Source organism: Fulmarus glacialis, unplaced genomic scaffold (assembly GCF_000690835.1).
Source record: "Fulmarus glacialis isolate BGI_N327 unplaced genomic scaffold, ASM69083v1 scaffold303, whole genome shotgun sequence".
NCBI classification, from domain to species: domain Eukaryota; kingdom Metazoa; phylum Chordata; class Aves; order Procellariiformes; family Procellariidae; genus Fulmarus; species Fulmarus glacialis.
Genome location: NW_009202011.1, coordinates 43,899 through 59,909, shown reverse-complemented (window position 1 = coordinate 59,909; position 16,011 = coordinate 43,899).

Below are 16,011 nucleotides of genomic sequence, written 5' to 3'. Positions count from 1 at the left end.
ATGCATAGAAACAGACAGTGACAAAGTAACTGTTTTCAGGACAAAACTAACTATTTTAAAGTAGCGGATAAACAGTCCAATAGAATAAGAAAGAATGTGTGTGTGCGCAGCATGGTTGAATAAAAATTGGTGAGTGTTGTAGCACTTCAGTATCCTCATGTTTCTGTCTGAATTTGTAACCCTGGAGTTGCATGCATCCTCTTTTCCATTAAATAGATTTTTTTCCTTTTCTGTATGCATACTGGATAAACCTGAGTCTCTTTCTTTTTTCTGCAATTTTGTTTTATATTTGACACAATGAAAATATAAATCCTGTAGTACATTTTGAGAGCGCGCAGAACTCTAAAGGATGAAGTGTCATTTCTCTGCTCTGTGTATGTCACTGCATGCATTATTTATTATAACCGGATTCATAAAAGCAGTCCAGCAAAGCAAAGTAATATTACAGCAAAACACAGTAATATATTGTAAGAATCGGGCTGTGTTCAGCTTCAGCGCAGACTGACATTTTTATGTCCGTAGGTCAGTCCCTTGGTTAATAGATATTTCCTTCCTTTATCCAAGCCGTCACTAAAAGCCCAGGGCTCCGGGTTGCGGGAGGATTTGCTGGGCGAGCCCGGCAGCCACGTGGTTTGTCTCTCCCCCTGCGTCCCCCATGCTCAGTGTGTCCCTGCACACGCTGTTCGGTAAACAAACTTTGGAGAACCAGAGCGAGCTGGTTCAGAGCAGCCAGTTCATTCACACAGACCACTTGGAAAGTGATGCCTTTGCGCAGCCCTGACGTACGGGCTGAGGGAAGTGGAGAAGTTAGTATTTATGTTTTCATTAATGCTTTTTATAGCTGCGAGCCAGCTGTAGCTAGTTAGCATTAGCCTAGGACATCTATTAGTGTGCAGACCTCTTACGCAGGATAAAGGGCTTCTGATGGAAACAGAGTTGTTACTCACGGTACTCATGGCTGTGTGTTTACATGAAGGCTGTTTGTGCTGACATAGGATATATATTAGAACAGCATGCACCTTTTTAATGAACAAATTTTCCAGGATTCAAGAGGATTTTCTGTAAAAACTTTTAGCGTAGCAAATCATAAGATTTGCATCTTTAAATGGTTTATTGCTTGTTTAAAAGCTATTCTTTTTAAATAATGCTTTGCAGCTACACAGATACAAAAAGTATTTTCTGTTTAGCTCTTAGGATGAGTCGGGAATAAGCAGTATTCCTGCAAGTCTTGAACACACCAGTTTGGACTGCTAAATTTTTTGCTATGAATGATGTAAGTGGCTGGCAGTAGCACAGGATGAATTGGACCTAAGGGTTTGGCCCAGAGGAACTGATGGCTCAGCTATCCTTGTCTGGTTTCTCCCAGTTCTTGCTTTTTCTTTTTTTTTCCTTCTTCTTCTGGAAGATAGTTAGTCAGAAGGGTATTTAAAAATAAATAACAAAAGCAACTGCAAAACAGAGAATGAGGAAGGCACAAGAAGTGCTGTTTTTAGAGCTCCAGTATGACAAGCACCATGGTCTCTGGTATTTGCGTCAATACGACACTTTCCTTTCCTGGTCAGTCAGTGTTCCCCAAACAATTCTGACAGCTCCACTCGTCCAGGCAACGGCAGAGGCGCCTAAAGAAGAACTAGGAAATTTTGTCTATCCTCTGGTTTGCATTTCTGTAGAAGGTGTGAAATGAGCTTATTGCTTTCTCACACCTAATTTAGTCATTTAATAGTTAAAGCTTTGGAATGGAAAGTTTCAGGACTGGCTTCCCTCTCAAGTTTTTTTCTTCTGAGGAAGGTAAATTGCACTGAAGACCATCATTGCTATTCCTCTTCTTCCCAGGTCTTTTGCCTCTACTTGCAGTGTGTTTTACAGAGACCGGGGAAGATTCCTGAGCCATTGTAAAACGGTCTCAGCATGAATTTCCATTCCTCTTATCTTTGTCTCAGTCCCACCGATTGTCAGTGATGAACTCTTCAAGTCGAGGGGAATTCAAAAAGTTAATTGTAAAAAACTTTAGTTTGCCTTGTTAAGCCTAGCCTCCTCATGAAAACGTTGATTACATCAGCCATCATCATGTCAGAATTATACCTTTATGGTTCGCAAAGAGAAGCTTTATAATGCTATTCTTCTTCATGTGCACAACAGTATCTGTATGTGAAACTGCTGGGTAGCGCCAGATGCCAGTGTCAACTCACATGGTTGAACTATAGTCTTACCAAGACAAAAAGTCAGGTTATCTCCCAAAATTGAATCACTTCTAATCTCCTGTTCAGATAAATTTCCTCCACCCATCCATTTAGGTACACCACCCTTAATGATCCACTTGAAAAGAATGTGACAAGCTCTTGAAAGCCCTGTGAGACTGTGGAAGCACAGCTCATGAATTATGCGTGTTCAGTGCCTACAGCTGTACCCTCGAAATACAGGTGGGAAAACTTGTATCAGCAGTGTCTAGACTTCCCTACAGAGCTGTGTTCTGTGATTTGGCTCCATATTACCTTTACAAATGTGGGTCAAGGCTCAGTTCATTCCAATTTCGAAGTCAGCTAGTCTTTTGAGGGCCAGAAGAATAATTTCTTACTCAGGCAAATTCAAGCTTTGATGTGCTCACATTCTTCCTTTTAATGCAAACCAGCAAAATTGTGCTGGAATGTTTTGCACCATTTGGTAAATCTGCTGGAGACTTTTCTTCATTGTGATCTGATAGAAAACATTTTTGTTCGTATTTACCATTCTCCTAAATGTTTCATAAGCAGTTTTTATTATGTACATGGAAATGACCTATATGGTGTCATCACGTGCTGGCCCTTGGGCTTGTTTTGAATTGACTGTTCTGCCATTCAGGGTCCTTTCTCATTTGTTCCTCATGCTCTTGTGACTGAAATTAAAACCTCTGTGCAAGAACTTAGCTGGAGGAATGTGGAGAATTGGGAAAAGCAGTTTTATCCAACAGAATTTTCCCACAAAGATGGCTAGGACAATCAGCATTGTGCTGCTGGCTTTGGATATTGTGGACATAGATCAGTGTATCAGATAGTGTATTACAGGACCATGTAGCCTAAAAAGCAATGTCTTTCTCCTCCAAACATTTGGCAAAGGTGTTTTTAGTGTTTTCCCAAAGTCCATGCTTCTGTGACATCTAATTTAATACAGCCAAATTTAACATAGCCAGATCTTGACTGACCAATCCCTTCCCTGAGTCAGTTGTCTGTTCTCTTTAATTTATGGGTCTTGCTAGTTTTTCCAACATGCAAAGAACATGTGTTTGGAGGTAAGGAGACATTTTTGACTCTGGCAGGGCACCTGGTTACAGCATGGATTTTGCCATTCCTCAAATGCTGTGATAGTGTAGGACAGTACATAATTATGCTCTGCAACCAAGCAAAATCTTTTTGACCAAATCTGGCAGGAGTTTTTCCCTAATTTTTTTGATGGCTTTTTCTAATGGCTTGAGGATGGTCTTTTTCTTGTGCGTTCTGTCCATAGCATCCTAATGAGGCACATGATATGTGGGAGGCATGGATAGGAGAGAGATAAAGCTGCAGTTTCTGTCATCAGGCAGTACTAGGTTGACAACTACTAATTTTATCTAATCTATTCACCACATACCTTACTCCTTATTCTGAGTAATTGCCAGAAAACTCCCTTCTCTTGGCACCTTTGCAAAATAGCTTCATGCATCTTTTCTCTCTCTGTATATATATGTATTATGTTAGTATATTTCAATCTCAGAAATAATCGTGTTGCCTGCTTAAAAAAAAAAAGATGGTTGTCTTGGGGTACAGATGTACAAATGAAATAGATGCCGAAGAAGAGGGAGCTTTAAGGAGATACTGGAATCAGAGACCTTGTTGGTGTGGTTGGGAAAGCCATCCAATCACACTACAACATTAATAAAGATAAGAGACAGCAGAAAAAATTAACACTGATTTCTGTAGATTATTTACATGGCCTATTGTTCTTCCCCCCCTCCCCCCATTTGTTTCATCCATCTGTTAAAATTTACTAAAGCATGTGAGCAGTCTAAGCAAACTGCTGTGTATCTTGTGCCTAGTCTGGTGGGGCATGAACCTGATGAAGGTTTCTAGACATTTCTGTGATAATTAGCATGTGTACCTTATGGCACGAGAGTGAAAAAAAAATCTTTATTATTATTCATATGGTGCCATTTACCAATAACATTTTTTCATTTCTATTTCTATTTGGAAATGCTGATCTGAGTTAAGCTTCCAGACTAATCTGAATTGATGGTCTCTGCTAAAATGTAAGTTACAGTGTCTCTAAACAAATTGTCACTTCATGTTGAGCACTGAAAACTATCAAATGAATACAGTCTTTATATACCAGTGACTTTGACAATCTCTTAATTACTCCTTTTTCTCCCCGGTTATCAGTGACCTTTAACTACCAGTTTCCTCCACCAGTCAAGTCCCATTTTCTCAATCCCCACATTTAAAATCTAAAAACTCAGATGTTTTGTTCTCAGAAGTACCTCTTCTAGTGTATTTGAGTGTGTTCTTGCAATTAGTCAAACTCACAGGTTTTCTTTATCCTGTTGTGAAGAAAGTGTTGGCTGACCAGGCTTTTCTAAGTGGGGAAGGAGAAAGGAAGGTAAGATTGGAGGTGTGTTGCCATACTGGGCACTTTAGGTGAAGGATGAATGTACAGAAAGGTGTTGAAATCTTGGGAGAAGCTGCAGGCAGTAAGTGAGAGTGATGGTCTTGTTGGGCAGCTTCCCTGGGAGTTGGCAGGATGGTGATATGTGAAAGATGTGGTAGGGTTAATTCTTTTAATGAGCAAGTGCTCAGTTACGCTTCCAGTCACCAGTTCTTCTGGCTTGTGTCTGCTAAACTGTCCAGTAGGGGAGTGGGAAAATAAAAAAGAAATCCAAAGCAAGCTCTTTTTGTTATGAAATTATGTCAATTTTGGTTTTCAACATAATGAGTTGCTCTGAAAATTCAGAGCCTTCAACCCATGCCGTCCACTCCCTTCCTCCACTGCCCCAGCAATGCAGAAAAATGCAGATAATCATAGTTTCCCTCTTTGCTGAAGGCTTACCTGTATGCAGAATTCACAGGGAGATGAATGCGTGGGGTGCACATTTAAACTCTATTAATTTCCCACAGTAAAAAATATTTTGTTGTGCACATCTGAAGGGATTTTAGTATAGCTAAGAGTTAGTGCCAGAAAGTTGTTCAGCAATAGTTTGTCCAGTATTTTTCCCACTAAATGCTTCTTGAGTCACCTTCCATCTTCTGGGCTTGGTCTAGGGACTAAGAGTTCAGTATTCATCTTCATAGCAGCAGCGCTCAAACTGGGTATCACAGACTTCCTGCCAACCCCTCTGCTTCTGAGGGGCAGGAGAGAGGGAAGACCACTGGAGTGTGCTTGTGGAGGAGGCAGGGATGCCAATGCCTTAGAGGAGTGGAATGGAGGGTACGTTTAGGTGGCAGAGGCCAGGGTGGCCACGGGGGGACGTGACCCCATGGGAGACTGCTGCGCTTACAGGGTTGGGCGTATGCACAGGCGGAGAGCAGGAGCCCAGAAAACATGTGGCTCCTGCTGTTGCTAATCCCATCTGCCAATTCTCCATGGAGGCTTCTAGTATAGGTTCAGTAGCTCCTGACAGCCAAGGGCTCTCTGCATTGCTCCTTTGTCCTTTGGCTAGAGCTTGCGAAGTACAGCTCCATCAACAGCTTATCACATGCTCTGCTCTTCTCCCTGAAGCTCTCCAGTAGCACATGCCCTTTCTCCTTTCCCCTACTTTGTGCAGTGCTTAATTTGTGAACTGCTATTTCAGAACACCCTACAGTTTGCTTGGCTTCTTACCGTATGTAAGTGCATTCCCTTCCCAAAGAACTAAAAATGTATTATTTTTAAGACCTGACAATTAAGGCGATTACAAAATGGCTAGAGGGAGGATGAATTTGAGTTACATCACTGGGACCATGCAATATCTCAGCAAAGACTAGTTCAGCTCAAAATGAAGTGTATTTGCAAGCATGTGTAGTGTTGTTTGAGCTGGAAGCAACCTCTGCCTGTAGGTAGTCTGATATTTTCCATTATGAAAAATTCTTGTGACCTTTTATTTGCAAAGCTGTTTCAACTCCATTGTTTGCTGTAGACTTTTGATGTTCAAAGGGGAATGCCCTCAAGGTAGGAAAATTCCTTGTTTTCTTTGGCAGCAGCTACAGCTGGCTCTACCATGGAAACAGTTGGGGTTGGAAAGGGAGAAGGGGGAGAGAGATAAGAGGTAGACTTTCCTCCTCCAGCCCAAGAGGTTCATGCCAGCCGGGGCAGGAAATATTTCACGATGAGAGACAGAGAGCTGAAGTAAAGCTGTTCCTGAACCATCCTCCCAGTTAGGGCATAGACCACACTGGTCCAGCTACCTCTCGAGGGGCATCACATGATACTTTCCATATGTGTGAAGCAGCACCTTGGGTGGCACTTACCTATGCCCAGGACTCATAGCTTTCCTCTTACCCAGCAGTGGGACTCAAATGTCCCCTAATTCAAATGGTAACAGACTGTTCAAGCTACAGACCCTGCTAATACAAATAGATATTCTTTAACCATATGTTGAGAAGCGCAGGTGCAAAATACTCAAAAGAGATGTAATACCAGATTTCTTTCCTACAGTGCAGAATATGTATACTAAAAACTGAATGTGTCATCTGTTGATTTCAGAGTACTTAACCTTGCTACCTTCAGATTCCTAATGCAGGAAGGTTTAGTAAGTTTTATTTATATTTGCCTCATAGATTTAAAAAAAAAAAAGAATGTGTGGGTTTTATATGTATATTTATGTGTATGAATGATACATACAAGCTGTGTGTTTATCCTTTCTAGACCCGTGTTTTCTCCCAGAGCAGCACAGCCTCTTGCAGTTCTGATTTTTGGATCAGGCTGCTCTTTCCATTTTCTGCTGTTTTGTCAGCCATGGATTTCTGTTCTCACAGCACAAACTTGAGATTTCTATACTAGTTAGTTTGCAGTCAATATACTATTTATCCATGGATTTTAAAGTCTTATCTTTCTCTCTTTCTCTCCCCAGTTCAGTATTATACAATAGAAAGAGATGAATATTGCTAAATAGTCACTACTTGTTTGCAAAAATTGATGTGGCATGTAAAGCAAATAATTGCACATACAAATAGTACTGGTGCTCACAGCTATTTCTCTTACATACGCAAATAAGGGATTTACACACTTGTAAGGTCATATTTTGCTTACATAAATGATCTTATCTTCTTGCACCCTGTGTAGTGTGGTATTCCAAACATTGTGGAGAACATAAAAAATGTCAACACTATATACAAATCATTTTGGCATATGGCATACAGTATATACCGCTTACAAAGCACGTGGAATAGGGCAGTACAGTGATTAGAATTTTATTCAGGAATTTGTATTTCTTTTGACTGTTTCATGTTTAAAGCAGTTTGTTCATTCGGGGTGAATAAAAGTTTTCTCTGAACAAATGAACTGAACTGGGCTAAAGAGCTGCTTCTCTGAAAGGAGCTGAGAGATCAAAAAGAACCCCAAAAAGTAGCATTGGAGGAAGAAGGAGAGTCACGGGATGTTGGGCAATGTGGGACCACTTTTTGAGGAGTTCTGCTAGAACTGAAACACTGCAGCAGTCACTGACACTCTTCCAAAAGGTGAGAGCAGAATACTCTGTGCGGAGGGTAGGCTTGGGACCAGCATCTCCTATTCGCCCTATATCGAAAAGGTGTAGAGGACTCTCAAGTTCTTGGATCTGATACAGGAAAATAAATCCCAGACTGTTAATCTGGGGGGAGTGGAAAAGGGAGGAGGAGAAGGAGAATGTGGGGAAAGGAGAAGAGGAGATGAACATTCTTCTTTTTTTTGTTGTGGTTTGAAAGGTGTGCCTAGGATTAATTGATGGGGATTGGGTTAAGTGGTAATTGAGTAACAATTTATTAATCAGATAATCATTAATTCTGACCAGATAATGAGGGAGGGTAGGAGAAACTGTGTGTTTAAACAAGCCTGGTTTTGGTTGAGAGCAACTATCTATTACTTAGGGGGGCTGGAGGGAGGGGACTACTGGACATTGCAGTTTTGCTTTGTTTGTCAAGGAATTCTTCAAACCCCAATTTAGCCGTTTTTCACGGTGGATTGACCTGAGATTTGACCTTGCTTCCTTTTTGTCCCCTCATCTGCTCTCTCAGAGGTTGTGTGCACCTTCGTTCCTGTGTCTGTGGGTTGCTGGGATTTCCCCATTTGAAAAACACATCTCTCCATGTTGTTCTTTTAAGTTGATACAAACCACTGGCCAAGTATGAGTAATTCTTTATGAGTAACTGAAGAAACCCTCTTTTGAATAAAAGAATGCTTCTAAGCTTATATAGGTTTGTTATGATTCTAAGGGAAAGGAAAGGTGAAGTGACCCCTATGTGAAGATACTTTCCTCTTATTAAAAAAAAAAACAAAACAAACCCTTCATCACGTAGGGCTTTTAAAGTCTTGATTACATTGTCAGGGTCTTTTTACTTTCTTCATCTTTCCAGTTTTGTAATTCTGCTAACAATTCCTGATGTTACTGATAGAGTGACAAAATACAGGAATTGAGGTAATTGCATTAAGGAAACACTAAAAAAAAAAAAAAACCCTTATAATTCATTTTTCCCTGCCATAAAGACTTATAGCTACGTTCTTGCTTTAAACTAGCATAATGATAGTAATATTAAGCATTTCTGATGGTATTTAAAACTGTCTGGTGAATGTTTTAAACAGGTTAAGAAAAATTTCAGCTTGCCATTAGCTTGTTAGTATAGTCTTAGGTTGGCTATGTAAAAGAGGTTAGGTAAGAAACTGAGGAAAGATGTTGCTATTCAAATACTTGAAGTAATGATTCATTTCACGCTTTAAATAAATAAGGAATTTTTAACTAGCATACGTTTATTTAGGTCCAGATTATCATTTATGAGTTGCTTGACATTCCGAAAACCAGGGAACAAAAGACTCCTTATACATAATTTTAAAAGGTGTGGCAATCAGGTAGGATTATCTGTTTCACCGTGTCATAATATCTTGATGTTTTGTTAGGGCATTTTACCCTTTTATTGTTTCCTAGAAGAAATATAGTAAGTCACATGCAAATAAGTTTTCATTTTTTTTAAAAAGACTTCATTTTGGCTATATTTTAGATATATTTGGTAACAGTTAGCTGAGTTCTGAAATCCCCAGTAAGCTGGAGTGCAGCATTTTATCATTCATCAGTAAGAAGCTGCAATAATTGCACCAACTTTTTTAACAAATATGATTCATGTTTGAAGTTATGTGACTAATAATACCATCTAATTAATACTCCCAGTTTCCCTGAGAAGCAGGCAACAGTTTGACTAGTGGAACAGTCAAACAAGTTGAGAAGGATCAGTCATTTGGTATAGTTCAGTTCCCAGGAAAAAATAGTTTATTTTCCTTCTGTCAGTTCTGTTTTTTAATTACTTTGTGCTCTCCTCAAAGGCCAGGCTGTATGACATCTTTGCACATAGCTATGGTGGCACACCGTGCTGTGAAACTAATTCTGCCATACATTTCTTCTCTATTCTTTGGGAAGGTTAAATATTTGGCATATTGTTCCATTGGACATCTGAGGAGCAAAATTTGCTTTATTGTTACAGACTTTTCCTTTTCGGGTATGACACCATTATGGTGGTACCACAAAGAGAAATGTTCTAGGTGTTTGCCTAACATTTCAGGAAGACATACACCCTAGGTTTTGCTACACTGACGGTGCCCCGGAATTATTTTTGAGCTACATTGGGGAGTTTATAGGAAATTGCATCAAATATTGGAAGTACTAATAACACCTTGGCCCTACGACAATCATGATAAAATTCAGAAAAGCTGCCTTGTCTTTGCAGCCTGACTGGAAGGAGCTCCCAGGTTGCTCTCGGAGATTTGCCTGTTTACTTGCAAACTCTTTTGACTTCAGTCTTGACAAATAGAGAGAGATCAGGAGAGGAGCACCCTTCCTAAGGAGCCAGAGAAGAGCAATTATTATTTGCTGCTGGGGAAAGCAACGTACTCTCTGGTGTACCCATGCACTTTACATTCAGGAACCGCTCCTGGGTTAACTGCACGTTTGGAGTTGGTTGGTTTCGTGGAGGTCTTACCCTACAGTTGTTGAAGTCAGGAGGTGTAAATGGTGCAGGTCTAATCCTGGAATAATAATGTGAAAGCCATTAATTTAGTGATAATGCAATCCACCTGCATGCCCAGGAAAGCAGGACATGACATTTGGTCTCTCTTAGCTCAGGAGCCATTTGGCATGCATAATTTTGTAGATATAAGGAAGAGGAGGAGACGATCTTTTATTTTTTTTAATAGTTAAAAATCACATACACTTTAAAGTGCAGCAGGGGTGGTGTGCGTGCATTTGAATTTTCTGTAGAGAAAGTTTGTGTCTTAACTTTGGTCAGAGGAGGAAGAGAGCTTTGATATCCCCGATCCATATACAGTCAGGCCAACATGTTCCTGCTTGTAGTTAGAGTAGGGTTCTGCTCTCTGTACACACTGATTAAAACACATCTGATATATGTTCTTAGGTGTTCCTGTAGATTTCTCAAACTTACCTCAGACAAATGAGTGGTAGCGCCGAGGGCTAAAACCAGGAGAAAAACCTGTATTCTGCCTTTCGTTACAACTGTTCATATTGTCCTCTTGAGCCTCAGACCCATCTGCAGGATGACTTCTTTCACTGGGGTGAATAAACCGTGTTTTGTATTTGTTTAAAATTCTGACATCTTCTGCAAGCAGAACACGTTTCATATTTAGAGAGAAAACCTTCAGATGGGCTTCATCTTTGAAGAGTCTTTTGGAGTAAGAACATTTAAAACATTGTGTCATGAACTGAATTGCAACAAACAGCTCTCAAAGGCTACTGGAGTTCAGTGAGAGGTTTGGGAAGTGACCAGTAGTTATGTATTACATCAGGTGGTGTAATAAGTATCATTACCCTTGTAAGTATTTTCACTTCCTCTGTAATGGCTAAATCTAAGTGCAAGTGTACATAGGACCCAGATAATTACTATTATCTCCATATGATGGAGCAGCCTATTTGGTATGCATATTCACATATGGATAATGCTGTCCCTATCTGAAAATAAACATCATACGAGTTCGTGAAGGATAAACGGTGGAGGGAAGATTAGTCTCCCAATAATAAAAGCTCCAAGTGCCTGTCAGAAAGGAGCATAGATACCTCATCTGCCATGCTGAATTTTGATAGTTAAAGACCACCTTTAGCATTTTGTGGAGGGGTTGTTTTTGTTTTTATTTTGCCTGCTACCTTTGTGAAAGGAAATATTTAATAATTTTTTCCCATAAATGTTTATCCGTAGCTCTCCCGAATTAAGAATGTCTCACTCTACAGGAATGTGAACTAAAAACCAAATAAAGCTTGTAGGCTTCACAACACAGTCATTCGTGCCAATGCTCTGGCCTATGCTTAGTGATGACCCAGAGTCTGACAATTTATATCCATTTAGTTCTTTAAAAACAGCAAACATGATTTCTTTTCTTTTTTTCCTCCTTAAATCAGCAAGAAAGATGTTGCTGGTTTTGTCACTATCTCCTGATTGCAAAATGTTCAAATAGGTAGTATTTTGCTTATTATGAAAAAATAAAATAAAAATTTAACTGTCTGTAATTTTTGCAACTACAAAGTGATAAATTAAAGGAAACGGTGTTTGCAACAGTCGCATTTACCAGCTGACCTGCCTCCGTCTGAGAAAAGGAAATGCTACACTTAATACATTCATTTGAACACAATAATTTTTCACTCTAATATATCTCAACAGTTGCAGATATCACTAGAGGATTTTTAAACACATTTTTTATAAAATTGATTTATAAATAAATTAGAAAGTCAGTAAAGCAGACCATTAAATAGCATCCTAAATGAAGTTTTAGGTAAGTTGAACAAATTCAGTAAACTATACAGAAGATACATCAGAAGAAATACAAGTCAGAAGTATAGTGGCTGGCACTTGGACACAAATTGAAATTTGAGTTTGAAAGCCTGGACTTCACTTTTGAAGACTGTGTTTTAAATATTCAGTGTTAGTGAACTAATTCTGCTAGGGGAAATTAGGCTATGTGTTTGTGTGTTTTTGTAGTGTATAGCTGTAAATGCACATTGGCACACTGAAAAGATGAAATGAACTTTAAAATATGCAAAAAAGTAAACTTTTTGTAGGGTTTTTGACACGTTTTCCATTAGACTGGCTTTCAGTGCTTTTGAAGTGTTCCTGCTGTTCCTTTTAGGTAGCTTACACTTTTAAATTGGTCTGTCTCTTCTGCAGTTATAAAATTAAAATGTGATGTTGTTTCTAATGTTACGTTGTATGCTATCATTTATGTAAATATTTTGTGTAAAAATTATTCTTACCAGATGCAGGGATTCAGACCAACGTTTCCATCAAAACCAAGTCAAAGGACAAACACTTGAGGCAGGAGAGTAGTGAGGGACCTTTAGCCAGTGGCAGAAGGCCCATTTGTTTTTCTGCTTCATCTCGGGTATGGCTGAAGCTTTGACTGAAGTATGACCTTCCGTTGAGGAAGTCCGTGATAAATTATTCTCTCTCTCTCTAAACTGGCTTAAAGTTAGACTCACTCCACATCCATCTCCCCACCTCTCCTCGCCCTGGTGAGCTCTCTTGTCACCATTACGTGCTAGGGTGTCCATTCATTTGAGCTGGAACAGCTGTTTGTGATGCTAAGTCAGCAAACTGATGCAAAAGAAAAATAGAATCATAGAATGGTTTGGGTCAGAACAGACCCTTAAAGGTCATCTAGTCCAACCCTCCTGCTGTGAGCAGGGACATCTTCAACTAGATCAGGTTGCTCAGAGCCCCGTCCAACCTGACCTTGAATGTTTCCAGGAATGGGGCATCTACCACCTCTCTGGGCAACCTGTTCCAGTGTTTCACCACTCCCACTTCTTCCTTTTCTCTAGTCTAAATCTACCCTCTTTCAGTTTAAAACCATTACCCCTTGTCCTGTCACAACAGGCCCTGCTAAAAAGTTTGTCCCCATCTTTCTTATAAGCCCCCTCTATGTATTGAAGGACCTCAATAAGGTCTCCCTGGAGCCTTCTCTTCTCCAGGCTGAACAACCCCAACTCTCTCAGCCTTCCCTCATAGGAGAGGTGTTCTATCCTTTTCATCATTTTTGTGGCCCTCCTCTGGATCTACTCCAACCGGTCCATGTCTTTCTTGTACTGAGGACTCCAGAGCTGGATGTAGTACTCCAGGTAAATAACTTTATTTTTGCATCTGAGATTTGTTTGTTAAAGCCAAGTCAGTTCCCTGATCTGATTTTTTGTGCTGCCTCAGCCTGTTTTGCCATCACAGTTATGAGGGAGGAGGGGGGACAGTGTACTACAGTTTAGGAGTGGGGAATCAATTGTGTAGGGCAGATACACCTTCATCTGGTATCTCCACTGAATACTTCCTGATGTGAAACTGTTTTTTAGTTTGTGGATACTAAATTTGTGGAATTTTTAGTTTGTGGATGCTAAATGTTGATACTGCCTGACAAATAATATTTTTACTCTGCAGGTTTGATGTGGAGATATATATATGCATGGATGTGTGTATATATATACATTTGCATATGGAAAAAATGTTTAGTTTAAAACCTTGCTGTTCTTGCAGAGCATGAAAAATACAGAATTTTATGATTTGACAGAAAATCCTTCAGTGAATATGATTTCGAGTCATAGTTAAGAAGACACACTACAGAAAACACAAACGATCTTGAAATCTACAGAGCACTCAAATGCACGTCATGAGAAGCTGGACATTTTCCTAGCTGAATATGGTCATTAAAAAGTTTAGTTTGTGGGGAAGTGTAGGTGGAGATGTTAATATTTCTTTCATTACTCAACTAGAAATTTGAAAACAACGTAAAAAAAGACACAACGTTTGCTGTGTCCTGAGATTGCCTATGTTAAATTTCAGTCCAGAACTACTTTTAATATCACAAATCTTATACAAAGCAAGTTGAACATGGAAGGCAAATTTGTCTATTTCTAGGCAAACCAAGTATTCTGACCCTGCGCATTGCAAATTCTGATTTCTGTTTTGGTTGGGCAGTTTTACGTAGATTAATACAGCCTTATATCATCAGAGATAGTAGATGTCTAGTTCTTTTCACATGGCATTCTTCTGTGTCTTACCCACATACTGCAAACTGGCCTCATCACAGGTCATTGTATTTTGATTTTATTATACCGAGATGCTGGAAAGGATTTGAAAAGACAATGGAAAGGCATTCCTTGCCTTCTGCTGTCATGGTTGTATCTCGGGAAAACTTCTGACTAAAACAAGTGCAAAGCTTGTGTGGAAGTTTCTTCTCTACACTAAAATGCTGCTGCAGTGCTGAAAGATAATATTCTTGCTTTCTGGGAGTGTCGCTTTGTGAGCAGCCATGACAAGATTCTAAGTCATTCTTGTGTGATTTGTAAATATGTGGTACTTCATCTCTGCCCGGTGTAGGCTTCAGATAAATTATTTTGAAGTCTCGGTTTACGTGATGTAAGTTACGTGAGAGCTGGAACTGTAAGAAGTATTTCTGTAGTGGAACCATCTCTTTACCTGTATACCAACACACAAAGTAAGGAAAGCATGGAGATTGTTGTGATGAATTTTGGAAGTGATGGTCTGCTGGCAATGCACAGCTTTGTTGGCTACCCAATAACCATTCTTGTATAATTTTTATAAACCACAATTTACCATTTCTAATTTTTCCAGCTAGGTCGTACACATGTAGAACTATGTAATGAGGTAATTTAAATATATGCCAAATGATTTCTAGCAGATTTTATTTTAGGTATTTAAAGTATCAAAGGTAACCTTTAATGTCTTTGGAGATTTTATGGCCACTGAAGGAGAAGTAAATAGGTAAAGAACATCTCTTAAGATTCTGATGTAAATGCAGTCTATTTTAATATTAATTATTCCTCCCAAATTGTGCAGTCTGGTCCCTTTTTGCACAGTGGACTGGACAGATGAGATATAGTCCATTGGCACTTCAGTTGTTTTCCAACTTAATCTTAGTCAGGTGACCCTACAGGTGAAAAACCTAGAAAGGATGTAAAATCCAGACAATCCATTCCCCTTTACTCCATTTCACCCAGCATGATGCTGAAATCGTGCAACCCATTCCACAACTGCAAATAGCCAAAGTTTGAACCGCTTCATAACTCTTAACGCAGTAGTCAGGGTTAGGCAATTTTCTCTGGCAACTTCAATAAACTGAGTCAGTAGAACAAGAAGATCAGTGTGGTAATTATCATAATTTAACAGTTAAAACAGTAGCTTCCATTTGTGTGTTTCTAAACCTGAATAAATAACACCTTATAAGCGCTGTTGAAGTAGATGAATTGTCACCGTTGTTCTTCAGGTAGGCAAAAATACGGGTGGTGAGGACAGTGCTTCTCCCAAGTGTGTATCCTTCCAGGCCAGCATCAGCACCCTCTATGTAGGTGTTGAAGTAGTTGTTCAGAAGTGATAAGCTGTTCCTACGACCTCATTTTGGAATAACTGCAGACAGCGTTTCTCTCTGGCACCTGATGGCTGCTTGCTTTCTTACTGATGCTTATAAGCACTGATGCTAGAGCAGTTAACCAGAGTCCCAAGACAAATCTCTATTGATGCTTTAAGATTTCTAGTACTCTGCTTCTGACTCACACATGTAAAACAGCAATAAGTTCTGTTTGCTTTCAGGTTCTTCTCCTAGTCACCATAATCTTTTGTTAACTGGTGTATTTTAGCTAGAAAATTCCCCACTAGGGAAATATTACTGACTTCTACAAAACATTCTTCCCACTTCATCAATTAGATGATGTTAGTATAGCTGTATTTACAGAGTTGATTTGCCCCAGGTCCCTATCACGTAATAATAATAACTTAATTAAAAATTATAATATAAAATAGACAAAGAATACACTGTTTATATAAGTGCTGTAATACGTTAACA